We start from the raw sequence: 16,061 nt of genomic DNA on the forward strand, positions 1-16,061 counted from the left end.
GGAGTAGCTAGGGCCCATCTCATTAAGGGTTCTGAGTATCAGGACAGTGTGTTTGAACTGAGTGCTATTTAATGGGAAGTTAGGGCAGGGAGCGAAAAGCAAGAGAAGGGGAGGCCTGGCAGTAGGCCCTGGGCACAGGAAGGGCCTATGAAGTCTATAAAGATTGTAAAAAGAACAGGAGGACTTGTGGCACCTTAGAGACTAACACATTTATTTGAGCATAAGCTTCTGTGGGCTCAAAGAAATGTGTTAGTCTCTAAGGTGCCACAAGTCCTCCTGTTCTTTTTGCGGATACAGACTAACACAGCTGCTCCTCTGAAACCTATAAAGATTGTGCGGCTGTAGCAAGGCGCAGCTGGGTCCCTCTTACTTCTGCCCCTGATGCCCTCACAAACCAGTCAGGGACGCCTCAGGCTGATGCAAATCACCAGCGCACTTTATTTGTAGCTATTTCCCCCCACCGCCTTCCTATCTATATACAGATTTGTTTCACAGCCAGGCTTTACAAGCAGCAGACCAGAGCCAACCGCCCCTCTCTGCCTCTGGCCTCTCCCTTTCTCTTCCTCCTGTCTGTCTGTCTGTCCGCCCCCCCAGCTTCCTTCCTCCCGTCCCTTTTATAGGCCCTGGCTAATTAGGCTGGCAACCATAGCTAGTTGCCAGGCAGGCACAGGCGTATTCAGCCAGCTCCCATCTACTCCCCTTAACTGGGGCTGGCATGGCAGGGGGCTGGCTAAGCACTCCTTGCCCAGCACCCTCTCACAGTGGCACTGAGGTGACAATGGACTGTTGTGTTCAATACAAAAAATCTGAAGGGACTGATTCTGGGGCTGTTGGGAGCTTCATTGGATGTACCAGCTGAGTCAGGGAGAGTTGGTGTTGACTCCTGAACATCCCAGGGGACCCTGAAGGAGAGGCCTATGCCTTGCCACGATTGCGACCCCTGGCCAGAGGTTAAGTCTCAAAGGCTGATTCTATCCTATTTCCAGAAGCTCAGTCTTCACAAGCATTTGCATGAGAGGAATTCTGAAGATTCAGGTAAAGGCAGGCTAGAGCGGACTGCCCTGTGAGAAGGAATTAGAGAATGAACTCGCACCCCTGCGGCACACAGAACAGGCTCTAGAGATAACCAAGCCTGTCTCCAGTCCGTCAGTCAACAATTTCCTGTGCCTGCAGTTAAACTCTTCCAACTGTGGGCTGCTAATAGCCTCTCTTTCTGTGACAGTGTCATGCTCTAAAGAACTTTGCTTTGGGAGCTAATAAAGGAACTGCAGTTTAACTATTTACTTGGTTTTTACATCCAGAAAGAACCTGCAACAACATAAACCCGCAACTTAGCCAGAACAACTGCCCAGAAGCCCAACGCAGAGATGCAATCCTTCAGTTTTGTGGAGATTGTGGCTGCCCAGGAGTTAAACAGAACTGGCAACCACCAAAACACTTGCAATCTATTATTATGTGCAATGGTCTGCACAGGAGTTAACCTAGTGAGATACAGTCTGTTGAAAACAAACCATCTCCCCAAACATTAGAGGGAATTACATGCCCAGACCCCAGCCCACATATGAATCTCTCAACTAAGGCCAGACACTTCCCTTTATAGGAGCCTGTTTTCAGTTGCTTATAACCTTGCCAATCTTTAACTCTTTGGACTGAGTTCTCCATGGTGCGTGAATTATTATTATCGTAAACTTCAGCCAGAGCAATGTAGCCATTACCAACAATGAGGGTAGGGGTAAATTTGCTGTTCTGCCCAAGTAAAAAGTTTCCGGTGACCATTTGTTTGCAAAACTCTAGCACCTCCAGGCTTTGGAGCAGGGATTTGAAGTTGGACAAAGGGGTGACCTTTGTGCCCAGGATGTGCCTACTCCCATCTCCAAGAAAATCTGCCCAAATATGGCCACCTTATAAGCCATGGGGGTGGGGGGTGAATGACAGTTCACACATGCTCAGTAGAAACTTCTTACATTTTAGCATCTACATTCACAAAGAACCTCCCCTACCTTAGCTCAAGGGAAATGTAAATCTGGCTTTGAGAACAAGTTTCTTTTTGTTTTTACGCCATTTCCTCTGTTTTTACTAAACCTTGACCTCATTAAGAAATCCACTTTGCATATGGCGAAGGTTTCCTCAGCCCATCTCCAAGGGAAAAAGGCACCTGCAACCTCAAGAGAGAGGAGGCCAAAGAGGATCTGGAGCTGAGAAACCCTTTCCCCACCTCCCCCACACCATACTCATCTTCTTGGTCAATAAGACACAGGCAAAGGAGCTCACTCCCTGTGAGGTGTGTTGCAAAAATGGACAGAAATACCTGAGGAGATACAGCAAGAACAAGGAAGTGAGTTTACTTATTGGTGGGGACAGGTAACAAGTAATCACACATTTTGTCTTTCCCATTCCCTCCCTCTCCTCCTTAGCAGTAACCACAATTCGCCTCCCACATTGTTTCCATCTGCTCTCCGTCTATAGCCCCACCAGGGCCCTCTGCCAAGTGGCAAAGCCCCCTGCCCTCTCAGGCACGTATATTCTGCTGTCTCTTCTCATCCACCAGCGCCACCCTCCTGTAGGAGCTTCTCTGGGATCCATGCTGGGTCCTTCTCACCCAGGCCCAACCTCTTGACTCAGCACACCTCCCTGGCTCTGGTTCCCAGCCAAATGGAGATGTGAGGAGCCAGCGTTGGTTGGTCACGCTGGGAGTACAAGCCAGAGGAGAGGGTACCTTGCCAGGAGTTACTCTATAGTGGAGTCCCAGCAGCCCAACTCCTTTAGTCCGTAGCAACCCTCTGAGTGAGTCCCACAAACCCAGTGAGCAGGTGAAATCCACGTGGGGATTAGCTAATCCCCGAAGGGCCCAATGACTCCTCAGATCCCCAGAAGCACTTATTACTGTAGGAGTCTGATACGTATTCTCCACAGCTCTGAATGAGTCACACCCAGAAATGTGGTATTTTATGCCGGGAATTGTGTAAGTGCAATAGCCTCTCTGTGATCCCAAATCAGGATTTTCAGACGGTCTCTAGTCATGCAGTCCAGCGTCTAATTTGGATTTCATTACAGTCATACCTAAGATGTAGAAATGGAGATATTTCTACTGTGGGCACCTTTTATTTTACTTGACGCTCCCTGGTTTTGTTCTTTGTCCTTCGACATATTAGCTTTTCTACTGCATGGAACTCAATTTGTGATCTGTCTGCTTTAGTACTCAGAAAGGCTCTTCTATACCAGATTGCCAGTTTCTCCCTATTTGCTATGCTGCCAGTGCAGCATTTGTTATAACTGCGGGTTATATTTCAATATTACCACCCCAAATATCTCCCTCCCTCTCCTCCCTGAAAGAGAGAAAATCAAATATTAGCAAATGCCCAGAAGCAAATTTCAAGACTGTGCACCAACAAAACAATAACTGGTTTTGCATCCATAACCAAGGTTGTACAAGATGCTATTGAGTTTTAAAGGAACAGCAGCACTTCATGATTTTCTACAAGAACCTTTTGCTCTGTTGATCTCCCCCTACCCCTCCTCTGCACTCCCCCTCCACATTTTTAACCTTGTATTTGGCTTTTTAAAAAAAATTGTTAACGAACAGAGACTTCCAATGATTCTGAAGTCACACCAAGTAATTCAAAATGGCGACCACAGCAACAGACAACTAAGAGAACACTTTCGTTTAAAACGCATAGGACTCAGGAATCACGACTTCTTTCTGATTCCACTGTGATATTTCCACATAGTTTTAGAACCAAGTATATGAAATAAAGACATGACAAATGGTGAGGTACCCAACAGAATACAGTAAGTGACTTCAGAGCCATGGTCTGTCAAGAAAGTCAGCGTGTCCATTAGAGATATCAGGTTCTCAACCCTTCTTAAAGCTAAGGCTCGTCTCTAAACTAACATCTCAGAAGCAGCAACACAGACTTTTAAAATTATCTTCATTTTCTGTGTGTGAGTTCACCCTCACTCCTGGTGTGTCATTCAGGCCATAGTAACCGTCTCAGCCGTTCACATTTGCCTGTCTTGAAGCACTAGCTGCTCATTCGTCTAGCTGTCTGCGCTGTCCCTTAAGATTCCTCATCTTGCTTCCAGTTGTAGATTGGTGCGATTTCTCACAAAACAATTTCTGCATCATCTAGCTGCAGCATAAGGCACATGTTGTTCACTGTGACTGACCTTATTTCTAAGAAAAGTAATGGCCTCCAGTTGTTGCAGTGTGACACTATTATAGCAATGACAGATTTATAGAGTATTTTTCTTCCAAAGAAAACTTTACAGATATACATACTCAGACTCCAAGGCCAGAAGGGACCATTGTGAGATCATCTAGTCTGGCCTCCAGTACAACACAGGCCACAGAACTCCTGCAAAATAATTCCTGTTTGAACATACACTATCCTGTAGGATTTCATGGGTGCATATGCACATTCTCACTCAATAGGATTATACATAATACACAATATAATGTATACACTGAATTTTACATTTATAAATCAAAATATATGATAAACAATAATACATTGAATGATCATGAACATTTGCTTATCCAATTAATGCACATAAAAAGTGGTCTGATTTGCAATGGTCCTGAGCACCCAGCAGGTCTCACTGGCCTTCATCAAGTCAGAAACACCTTCCTCCTGGGTGTGGCCATCCTTGTAACAAAAACAACAGAACACATACCTTTCCCTAAGCTTTCTCTCCAAGCCAAACTGTTCCTAGGAGTTCCTGCAATGCAGAAGCTGTGTTAAATGAGATAAACACACTAAATGACCGCCTATGACGGGACGTTAACAAATACCTCATTCAGCTGGAACTTCACCAGGCATGTAAGTGCCCAAACTAGAATTTGGCTCGGACATTTAGGAAAAATGTCAGGAGATTTTTAATGATGAGAACTGTTCAAGAGTTTAATTGTTATGGCTGATCCCCAGTGTCGCCATGGTGTTTCTATTGCCATACTGAGGCATTGGTTGTTTCCTGTCTCACGATCACCATTCCCTTCAGCACCTACAGTAGGTTTTATTCAGTGAGGCCTAGCTCTGCTTCACTCAAAAGATCTGACAAGAACAGAGTCCAAATAGATGGCACCAGGGCCTGCCAGTTTCCTTGCATACTAGTAGGAAAATAGCTGCACATACCCAGTGATGAGCTACTAAAATCTTAACAACCGGTTCCCTATAAAAAGTTCTGATGTAAGGGATGTGCCCCAGTATGTATTTTTTGTACACTTGCTGTCTGGTCACCCTAGGGTGTGCACATCTGTGGGTCCCAGCTGCTCCCTGCCCCCCTCATTGAAGCAGGTGTGCAGGGTTACTGCCCTGGGAACTGCAGGGCACCAGTGGACGTGGGGCCAGCTGCAGACAGGGGCATGGAGCAGGGCTAGCTGGAGGCAGGGGTGCGGGGCTGGCTGCAGGCAGGGCAGGGGGTGTGGAGCTGGCTGGAGGCAGGAGGGTGAGGGGTTGGCTGGAGGCAAGGGGGTGTGGGGCTGGCTGGAGACAGGGCAGGGGCTGACTGGAGACAGGGGCTGGCTGCGGGCAGGGCAGGGGGCGCGTGCGGCAGGGGCTGGCTGCGGGCAGGGCAGGAGGTGCGGGGGTGGCTGGAGACAGGGGCTGGCTGCAGGCAGAGGGTGCAGGGGTGGCTGGAGGCAGGGGCTGCCTGCGGGCAGGGTGGTGCAGGGGTGGCTGGAGGCAGGGCAGGGGGTGCGGCAGGGGCTGGCTGCAGGCAGGGTGGTGGGTGCTCATGGGGAGAGCAGCAGGACGCAGCCCTGGCCCAGCAGAGCAGCCGGGGACCCACCAGGCAGCAGCGGGAGCCCCAGGGCCAGGGGAGCAGCAGCAGCGGGAGCCAGGGCTTGTGCCCAGGGCCAGGCGGCAGCCCACGTGGCTCCCGCAGCGCAGCGCCCCCGGTGGTCAGAGGAGGAATTACATCACTTCCTGGCCGGAGCCCATCAAAGCCTCAGCGCCCCCTGCAGGGAAGCGGGTTAACAACTGGCTCTAAAACTGCTTCAAAATGTAACAACCAGTTCGCGCGAACCTGTGCGAACCGGCTCCAGCTCCCCACTGCACAGGCCCCTGTAGGTGGGCTATAAGTGAGGCTACAATTCTTGACAGACATCCATTTTTCCAATCCCAGTATTCTATGGAATTTGCTTGAATGCCCTTTTAACAGCACCATTTAGTTTTTTGCACATGCGAAGTGAGATAAATGCTCCTGAACAGATTCCATAAGCAAACTCTCAAAAATTTGGTGCATACTGTCCTACTCCATTCCCCCAGAAAATGAGCATTTCAATGTGTATGCACACTTTATACTGGAACACAACTGAGGTGCGCAGATAAGTGAAAATTTTGCATGCACAAACACTGTCAGCTTAAGATTCAAATGTCCATTTTGCTGTTTTTAATATATGTGCAAAGCTCTAGCCATCCATCCAGTGGTGAGCTGGAGCTGGTTTGCACCGGTTTCACGAACCGGTTGTTACATTTTGAAGCTGGTTTAGAACCAGTTGTTAAAGGGATGGGCAAACTGTGGCCTGCAGGCCACATGCGGCCCGTGGGACTGTTCTTTGCGTCCTGCCTGAGCTCTCGGCTGGGGGAAACTCCCCTGAGAATTTTTACTCACCCAGCAGCACTCCGGGCCTTCGGCAGCACTTCGGTGGCAGGTCTTTCACTCGCTCCGGGTCTTCAGCGGCAGGTCCTTCAGTGCCGCCAAAGACCCGGAGCGACTGAAGGAACCGGTTCTTCAGCTTCTGGCAGCTCATCACTGCATCCATCCAATCCATTTACAGATTAGTAATGCCTCTTCGACCATTTAGGACCTGATTCTGCTCCTGTTGAAGCAGAGCACAGAAAAGGGCCTTTCAAATTACTTTACAAGAGCTTATGGCTCCCAGGGTTTATTTCTGATTTTTATATAATGGGGAAACTATTTTTCTGGCTGCCTCACTGTCTCTCTGTCCTGCTTCTGAGTCAAACCAACCACCCCAGACCAAATTACTGGTACAGAAGAGGAGATCAGGCATTTGACCTTTCAGCACTTATCACTTATTTCAAGCTGAACTGCTCGTTGTGTGCAGAGCACCATAAAGACACTTTTGCTTTAGCACTGAAGGGCTCATTTGAAATTAATTGGGAAGGTGCTCAGATACTACAGGGATGGGTGGCCATGTAAAACCATGAGCTGGAGAGTTTCATGATCCTGTGTGTAACTGTAAAGTGTAATTTAGCTTGTGAGGTTTTCATATTCATCTGTACACTAACCCTCTCCAATTTGGAATTTTTAATTGTGACAGCTACTAATCCTTAGTCCGTTTCTAGCATTGTGGCGTCTGACAGACCTTTACCTCGGGTGCCCCAAGAAACCAACATTTCTCCTTTCATTTCATTTGTCACTCGCATTTTTCAGAATGTCAAACTATTAAATCCAACACTTTGGCACTTGGCTCATTTCTCCCCCAGCTAGTTTGAATACAAACCACTTCCCTGGCCCCTCAAATCAAACTCCCTCTGGTTGTGTTCTTCTATGTATCTATGTTTGATTCGTCCACCCCCTGAGGAAGCGTCTCAGGCCCGGTTTTGTCCACAAACACCTCACTTATCTTGCTTGTCTCTCTCCTCTCTCTGTAGCTCAGATAATGCTCTCAGCATACGTATGAGCTTTAGCACCTCTGCTCCCCACTACAGCACTTAAGCATTTTCTTTGTGATTAAATATTTCAATTGCGGCAGGCCCTACAGACCAGCCAAGGGCTAGTGCCATACACACAAGCAGGCCCCCATTGTGCCATGTGTCAGACAATCCCAACCCCAAAGAGCTATCAATCTTACAGACAAGACATCATTAGTAAACGGGACACACAAGCAAGAGGTGAAGTAGGTCAGACAGGATAACAAAAGTAACACGACATGCGTAACCCTTAGCCAATGAAGGACAGTAGCCATGACTCACCACCTGTCCCTTCTTGCTCTTTGTCAAAGGGCCGAGTCTCTAGCATGCTTTACATCTGAACGCTGTTCACTGTCTGTTTTAAGCAACAATCAACATCACACGCCTGGAGAGATTAGTTCTTCTGGAGGAAGAACGCAAAGCACATCGATATGGGCTAAGCATCTCTCGGGGCAGACTTAGCAATGTTTGAAGAGTGTACGTAGAGAGGATGGAGAGAGATTTAGGACACAAAAGAGGTGGAAGAAATGGAATACAATTAATAAAAGGAAGAGTCAGGCTGAATACCAGGAAAGTCACCCTGATCTCAAGGTAAGTCTCCCAAGGGAAATGGTGAAATAATCTCCCTATTTAAATGGCAAGTGGACAAAGCACTAGCAAAGCGATGTAGCACTCACAAATTGCCAGGAGATGGACTAGGGCAGTGGTTCTCAACCAGGGGTACATGTACCTCTGGGGGTACACAGAGCTCTGCCAGGGGGTACATCAACTCCTCTAGATATTTGCCTAGATTTACACTAGGCTACAGAAAAAGCATTAGCAAAGTCAGTACAAACTAAAACGTAATATGGACAATGACTTGTTTACACTGCTCTATATACTATACAGTGAAATGGAAGTACAAGATTTATATTTCAATTGACTTATTTTATAATTATATGGTAAAAATGAGAAAGTTACAATTTTTCAATAATAGCATGCAGTGACACTTATATTTTTAGGTCTGATTTTGTAAGCATGTAGTTTTTAAGTGAGGTGAAACTTGGGGGCACGCAAGACAAACCCAACTCCTCCACAACCTAGCTAGGTTCATCCTTCTCTCAGGACTCTCCTCTGGGATCCCCTGACAAACTCCCAAGCCATAAAACAGAGACGTAAACCCACTGTTCCCCTTCTGGGGCTTGACCTTATCCCCCTTTGAACTTCCCCCTGCTCTGGTCCCCAGCTGAACGCCTGCCAGGGGTCTCTCCTTGGAGGTCCAGTTCCTTTGGTCAGGGTTTCCCACCAGAGTCTGCTACGTCTCTCCTGGCCTCCTGCCAGATGTCTCTAATAAGGACAGGATCCCAGAGCGAACTCTCCCCCATCTCACCACTCTAATCCCACAGAGTGAGGGTAAAGTTTCTCCCTGAAGCCTCCTTCTGCTCCAAACGTCCTCTGTTTAAACTCATCACCCAGCTCCTCTCCCAGTTGTGACTCATCTTGAATGAAGCCTGGCCCACCTTCCAGGTGCAGCATGTAGCCTTCCTGGCCTCTCAGCCCCACATTAACTATTTCAGAGCCTGGGCAGGGTACACTCCCAATCACAGTTGGGTCCCTCTGCACGGGGTGAATTTCTCCCTTTATGCATCTACTGTACTTATTTGAGAACTGACCTGCCTGCCTGTGGATATGGGGAAAGCCGTGGATGTGATATCTCTTGACTTTAGCAAAGCTTTTGATATGGTCTCCCACAGTATTCTTGCCAGCAAGTTAAAGAAGTATGGGCTGGATGAATGGACTATAAGGTGGATAGAAAGCTGGCTAGATCGTCGGGCTCAACGGGTAGTGATCAACGGCTCAGTGTCTAGCTGGCAGTCGGTATCAAGCAGAGTGCCCCAAGGGTCGGTCTTGGGGCTGGTTTTGTTCAACATCTTCATGAATGATCTGGATGATGGGGTGAATTGCACCTTCAGTAAGTTCGCAGATGACACTAAGCTGGGGGGAGAGGTAGATAAGCTGGAGGGTAGGGATAGGGTCCAGAGTGACCTAGACAAATTCGAGGATTGGGCCAAAAGAAAGATGATGACGTTCAACAAGGACAAGTGCAGAGTCCTGCACTTAGGAAGGAAGAATCCCATGCACGGCTACAGACTAGGGACTGAGTGGCTAGGCAGAAGTTCTGCGGAAAAGGACCTAGGGGTTACAGTGGACGAGAAGCTGGATATGAGTCAACAGTGTGCCCTTGTTGCCAAGAAGGCTAACGGCATTTTGGGCTGTATAAGTAGGGGCATTGCCAGCAGATCGAGGGAAGTGATTATTCCCCTCTATTCGACACTGGTGAGGCCACATCTGGAGTACTGTGTCCAGTTTTGGGGCCCCCCCACTACAGAAAGGATGTGGACAAATTGGAGAGAGTCCAGCGGAGGGCAACAAAAATGATCAGAGGGTTGGGGCACATGACGTATGAGGAGAGGCTGAGAGAACTGGGCTTATTTTGTCTGCAGAAGAGAAGAATGAGGGGGGATTTGATAGCTGCTTTCAACTACCTCAAGGGGGGTTCCAAAGAGGATGGAGCTCGGCTGTTCTCAGTGGTGGCAGATGACAGAACAAGGAGTAATGGTCTCAAGTTGCAGTGGGGGAGGTCTAGGTTGGATATTAGGAAACACTATTTCAGTAGGAGGGTGGTGAAGCACTGGAATGGTTTACCTAAGGAGTTGGTGAAATCTCCTTCCTTAGAGGTTTCTAAGGCCCAGCTTGACAAAGCCCTGGCTGGGATAATTTAATTGGGGCTGGACTAGATGACCTCCTGAGGGCTCGTCCAACCCTAATCTTCTGTGACTCTATAATTCTATGCTGTCTATTTATTGAAAACTAGTATTTAACAAACGGGAACCCATGTTACTAACCTAACATCATTCTGAAGTCACAATGCACAAAGATGCTTCTTTGAATTTCACTTCCTTTCTAGAAATGTTTCTGCTATCCAGATTTGCAACATGGCACAGCACCACCTTGCAATTCACACATTCAGTTCCGAAGCTATTTTCTACATACTACTTGATACTTGCTACACTGCTGTCCAAACAACAGGGATACAAGAAGAGACTTTGTACTGTTAAGGGAAGAGGCCATGTGCCATACTAAAACATATCACTACATAAAATATTCCCATTGTTAGCCTTAGTTTCTCCCTGTCAATTTCTTCATTCTAGTTTTTGTTCAGTGCTACAGAAATGTTCTTGTTTCTTCATTTTCCCCTTAATGCTTCCAAGCTTTTGAGAGCTTTTTCTTATGTTTTTTTCTTATAAGTTTGACATTGCTCTTCCTGAGTTCCTCTTTCATCATTTTTCTTATGGTCTTGAGCAGATTTTACAAATGCTACTGCATGTGGTTTCTGGCATTCAAATGCCCCTACATGTCTCTTTCCTTTAGCAGCTGCCTTATCCATTGAAACACAATTCTAGATTTATCTGACTTCACCATACCTTCTTTACTGCCATTTCTTTTCATTTGAAATTCAGGTTCCATCCTCCTCCTATTCCTTCTTGAAAAGCTACCCATCAGGTTTGGCTCTCCCTGATCTTCCATTCGCTAGAGGATTATATGAACATTTCACGGTGAATTCCCCACACTCACACACTCTCTGTTCCTTGGCATTGATCAAGGGCCAGATGCTGTTATTTTATTACAGTAGCTCTTAGAGGCCCTAATCAGAGATTACAGCCCCATAGGGTTCATCCACACAGCCCATGAGAGCGAGTATCTCAGTCCGGGTTGATAGACTTGGGCTTGCAGGGCTTGTGCTCATGCTCAGAAAATAGCTGTGTAGACAGCACTTTGCTGTTGTAACTCAGGCTGGAGAGCAGGAGCCACACAGCCCACAGCGGCCCACACAGCTACTTTCAGAGCACTCGCGCCAACCCCGCAACCCCAAGTCTGTTGACCTGGGCTAGGAGACTTGCTGCCGCAGCAAGTGTGTAGACATAGCCAGGTTGCTTGGCACCGTACAGACATAATGAGAAAACTGCCCCTGTCTCAACGAGCTTACAATATAAATATACTGCAAGCAAATCTGGGAGGGAAAGGGGCCACACGAGGGAACACTGAGACAATTAAGAGGAGTGTAATCAGCAGACACTCAATAGTGGCTCCCAAGCCATCATGGCAGGTGAGTGCTAAGTTGCAGTTGTGGCCTGACAAGTTCCCACTCATTTCAGTGGGAGGCCCCCACCTAAAACCAAAGGCAGCACTTGGCTCATTTAGGTCAATGACGTTCCATTGGCATGGCCGATGGCTGAATCTGTCTGCTAAGCTCAATATGCCCCCGCTGGAGCAGGGAGATAGCAAGTGCTCATGGGCACCAGCAGAAAACTGCTCTCAGCAGAGGGCTCCCAACTAAATCTGGTGTTTGCGGCCTTCAGGGCAGACTGCAGGGCACGTTTCCGTAGGCATCAGGGGACTCCATGGGAGTGTGGAGTGAATTTACTCTACTGCTCATTGTGGTCAGCACGCCAACGGTATGCCATTTGTTTATACGGAGATAAGCATAAGAAATGGCGTTTGAATCCACTTCTAAACTTTCCCCAGAATCCAGGGGAGGGTAGCTCTGGTTTGGGCCAAACTCTAATGAGTTAAGTCCTGTGGAAATGATGCATGAATTTAAAATCCATTTTTCTGAAGTCATCCGTGGGATGACATTAGAAACAGTAGACTGGCTTCTGGTAGAGCAGCTGATTTGCATTCTGAGGTGTGGTTCAACGAATTCTTGTCTCTATGTCAAAAAAGTATTGATTTTTCAATCTGCACCAGCAACCCCACAGCCACACAGAACCAATTAGATGGGCATACACAGATGTGGCAAAGCGGAGAGCTATTAAGATCTATGTACAGTGACCAATATGATTGAGAGAAACTCAATCACAGAGAGTGCAGAAGTGATTCAGAGGCACAGAACAATGAGACTTTACAGGCACGTTGCAGTGAGTGCATTAGCTATAGGACAGGACTGGCCCTACCCAAACAAATGATTGTGATGAGAAATACCAACAAGGCAATATAGTTTTTCATTTCAATTCAGTCTTTCTGAACCCACCTCCCCAGCCGATGCTCTCATCATAACCCGCTATCCCTGCCCTTCAGGGAGGGACACAAACAGCAGAGAGGAAAGCAGCATCCAGAGAAGTCTGGGGAAAAACCAGCACAGACTTTAAAGTGTTTCTGTAACAACCCACCAGTCAGTGTTTATTACAGGGCTCCTCTGTGCCCAGTTCAGAGAACATGGGTCTGTTACCACCCAGGCTAGAGAGCTGAGCCTCGTGAGCTCAAGGCGGAGAGATTCACGTGTTTTGCTCTGGAGGCTCCTGCCTCAATCCCCAGTGAGCCAGCCAAGATGGTGACCATCACATTCAGACTTTCAGTTCCAGAGTCTAGCATGTCTCAGCTTCTCTGGCCTCTCCTTGAAACCACTTCCACTGCTTGGGATAAAGTAATACTGCCCATCACCCAGCAGGGCACACAGACCCCCCAGGGCACAGTGCTGGGATAGGGGTTACTTCAGAAACATATCAGAGTGTAAAGGCTGTGGGTTTAAAACAGGACCTTAACACATCACCATTGTTAACCAAAAACCCTGTGGTGAGCACATCGCCACATCTGGGCAGAAGCTAGACACCATGTGAGGCAGGGGACCACATGCTGATCTCGCACTCTCCTCACATATGGGGGTGTAATTACACACACACACACCCGCCCCTGGCATCTACACAGGGTGGGGGGGTGTGCCAGGGGATGGGGTGGAGAGAGAGTGGGCCAAGGGGATGTACACCACCCCCTCCACTTCCCTGGACCTGACCTGGGCAGGGTAACATGTTCTGGCTGTGCTTTCTTTTCTGTGTAGTTCCCATCTCCCTCCCTGCACCCAAGGCATTGCTAGGGGATGCTGTGGGGTGGGGTTGGGGGAGGCAGTGGAAGTCCTTGGTAGGAAGCTCCAGCTGTGGTTGGACGGGGGGGGGGGAAGGGGAAGGAGGCAGTCCCTGGTAGGACAGCTCCAGCTGTAGTCAGGGTGGAAGGAAGGAGGAAGCCCCAGCAGAACAGCTCCAGCTGTGGTTGCGGGATGGGGGGAGGAAGGATGCTGGTAGGACAGCTCCAGCTGTGGTCGGGGACCAGGGAAGAGGAAGCCCCTGGTAGGACAGCTCCAGCTGTGGTCGGGGACGGGAGAAGAGGAAGCCCCTGATAGGACAGCTCCAGCTGTGGTCAGGGACGGGAGAAGAGGAAGCCCCTGGTAGGACAGCTCCAGCTGTGGTCAGGGACGGGAGAAGAGGAAGCCCCTGGTAGGACAGCTCCAGCTGTGGTCAGGGACCGGGGAAGAGGAAGCCCCTGGTAGGACAGCTCCAGCTGTGGTCAGGGACCAGGGAAGAAGAAGCCCCTGGTAGGACAGCTCCAGCTGTGGTCAGGGACGGGAGAAGAGGAAGCCCCTGGTAGGACAGCTCCAGCTGTGGTCGGGGATGGGAGAAGAGGAAGCCCCTGGTAGGACAGCTCCAGCTGTGGTCAGGGACCGGGGAAGAAGAAGCCCCTGGTAGGACAGCTCCAGCTGTGGTCGGGGACGGGAGAAGAGGAAGCCCCTGGTAGGACAGCTCCAGCTGTGGTCGGGGACGGGAGAAGAGGAAGCCCCTGGTAGGACAGCTCCAGCTGTGGTCAGGGACGGGGAAGAGGAAGCCCCTGGTAGGACAGCTCCGGCTGTGGTCAGGGACGGGGAAGAGGAAGCCCCTGGTAGGACAGCTCCGGCTGTGGTCAGGGACCGGGGAAGAGGAAGCCCCTGGTAGGACAGCTCCAGCTGTGGTCAGGGACCGGGGAAGAGGAAGCCCCTGGTAGGACAGCTCCAGCTGTGGTCAGGGACGGGAGAAGAGGAAGCCCCTGGTAGGACAGCTCCAGCTGTGGTCAGGGACGGGAGAAGAGGAAGCCCCTGGTAGGACAGCTCCAGCTGTGGTCAGGGACCGGGGAAGAGGAAGCCCCTGGTAGGACAGCTCCAGCTATGGTCAGGGACCGGGGAAGAGGAAGCCCCTGGTAGGACAGCTCCAGCTGTGGTCAGGGACCGGGGAAGAGGAAGCCCCTGGTAGGACAGCTCCAGCTGTGTTGCTACACAGCCAGCAGCCTCCCAGCCCCGTGAGAGATGTGGGTTGAAGGCTGAATTGCTGAGGATGGGGGAGATCAGACAGCACTTGTACTGCATGAGGACAAGGCAGGAAATAAAGGCGCACCGACTAGTGAGGGAGATTAACCACAGGCATGAGCTGCCCAGGGAAGTGGTGGCATTTATGCTTCAGTCAAACACAGACATGATCAGGCTCAGTACAGGGTGGAACTTGGTGGCCTGTGTTTCACAGCAAGTCCGATGAGATGATCTAATGGTCCCTTCTGCCTTAAACTCTGAATCAGGAGCGACAGAGAGGTTGAGAAGCTACATTCTCTCCTCCTGCAGGCTCCACTTCTGCACCCTCCCTATCAGGGACCCTGACCCCCGTGTAAGGGGGATCCTGCACTAATTCACACGGCTGGCACGAGGTCCCTTATGCCAGTGGAGGATTGGGGCCACGCCCAGCCTGTCCAACATGCAGGTGGGTGAGTAATGCCACCAGGAGCGTCTCCACTGTGAATTCCCAGCTGGCTTACAGTCACTTGGCATTGCATAAACACAGAGCGGCCTGCAGGACTAGAGAATTTGGTCCGTAGCCTCATATTCATTAAACAACGGGGCTTGCTCTGGAGCCTATTCTGCTACTGCTTGTTGGAGGCAATTCCCAGGTCCCAGAGATTCTTCCCTACCTGGCTCGGAAGACACTGCCCCACGCAGGCGCTGGCTGAACAAGAGGTACAATGCGCCAGCTGGTGGCCGAGAGTCGCTGGGGACCTCCTGCCACTCACCACTCCCCATTGAGATCACTCCGGGCTCCCCCACAGTAACGGGCTCACCACAGCAGTGCCCGAGAACACACCTGACCCAGTTCTGTAGTTAAGAGAACTGCCAGCTACTCCCTGATCCAGCAGCCGAGGGAAACTGCTACACAGCCCTGCTAGGGCAGGGGGAGGAGAGGAGCTTTTCAACAGAGCCAAGTGAAAAAGCAAAGACCCTCTGAGCTTCTGATCTGGCATCTAAACCCCATGAGTCTCTGCTTTTACAGGGATAAAACCAAGGCCAATCCATGTGTCTAGAACACACCCCCACACTGTAAGCTATTTGAGACCTATTTTGTCTCAGCTCCCTGGAAAACAGACCAGGGCAAATATGCTGACCACATGAAAAAGGACGTAAGAAATTTCCCTGCAAGTTGCAATGAGACCAGTCTGTAAGTTACACTCCCTGCCTGCAAGACACTGGAGCTGACTGCCAAGTGTAAACGGACTGTCCCACCAGGAACTGTTACCATATGA

General features: G+C 49.5%; 1 protein-coding gene across 10 annotated transcripts in view; it reads right to left on the bottom strand.

The window, feature by feature from the left end:
- Positions 1–16,061, bottom strand: part of HTR2C (5-hydroxytryptamine receptor 2C) — a 443,634-nt gene that overhangs the window by 354,611 nt on the left and 72,962 nt on the right. For 2 of the 10 annotated variants that reach the window (XM_074962793.1, XM_074962788.1), the window contains exon 2: positions 6,613–6,820. The exons of 7 other annotated variants lie outside the window; for them this stretch is intronic. The gene's annotated coding sequence lies outside the window, so the exon portion shown is untranslated. Of the gene's footprint in view, positions 1–4,674; positions 4,720–6,612; positions 6,821–16,061 lie in introns of those variants that run through there. One more of the 10 variants, XM_074962790.1, reaches the window with a different exon arrangement.

Source organism: Natator depressus, chromosome 9, assembly GCF_965152275.1.
Source record: "Natator depressus isolate rNatDep1 chromosome 9, rNatDep2.hap1, whole genome shotgun sequence".
Taxonomy (NCBI): domain Eukaryota; kingdom Metazoa; phylum Chordata; order Testudines; family Cheloniidae; genus Natator; species Natator depressus.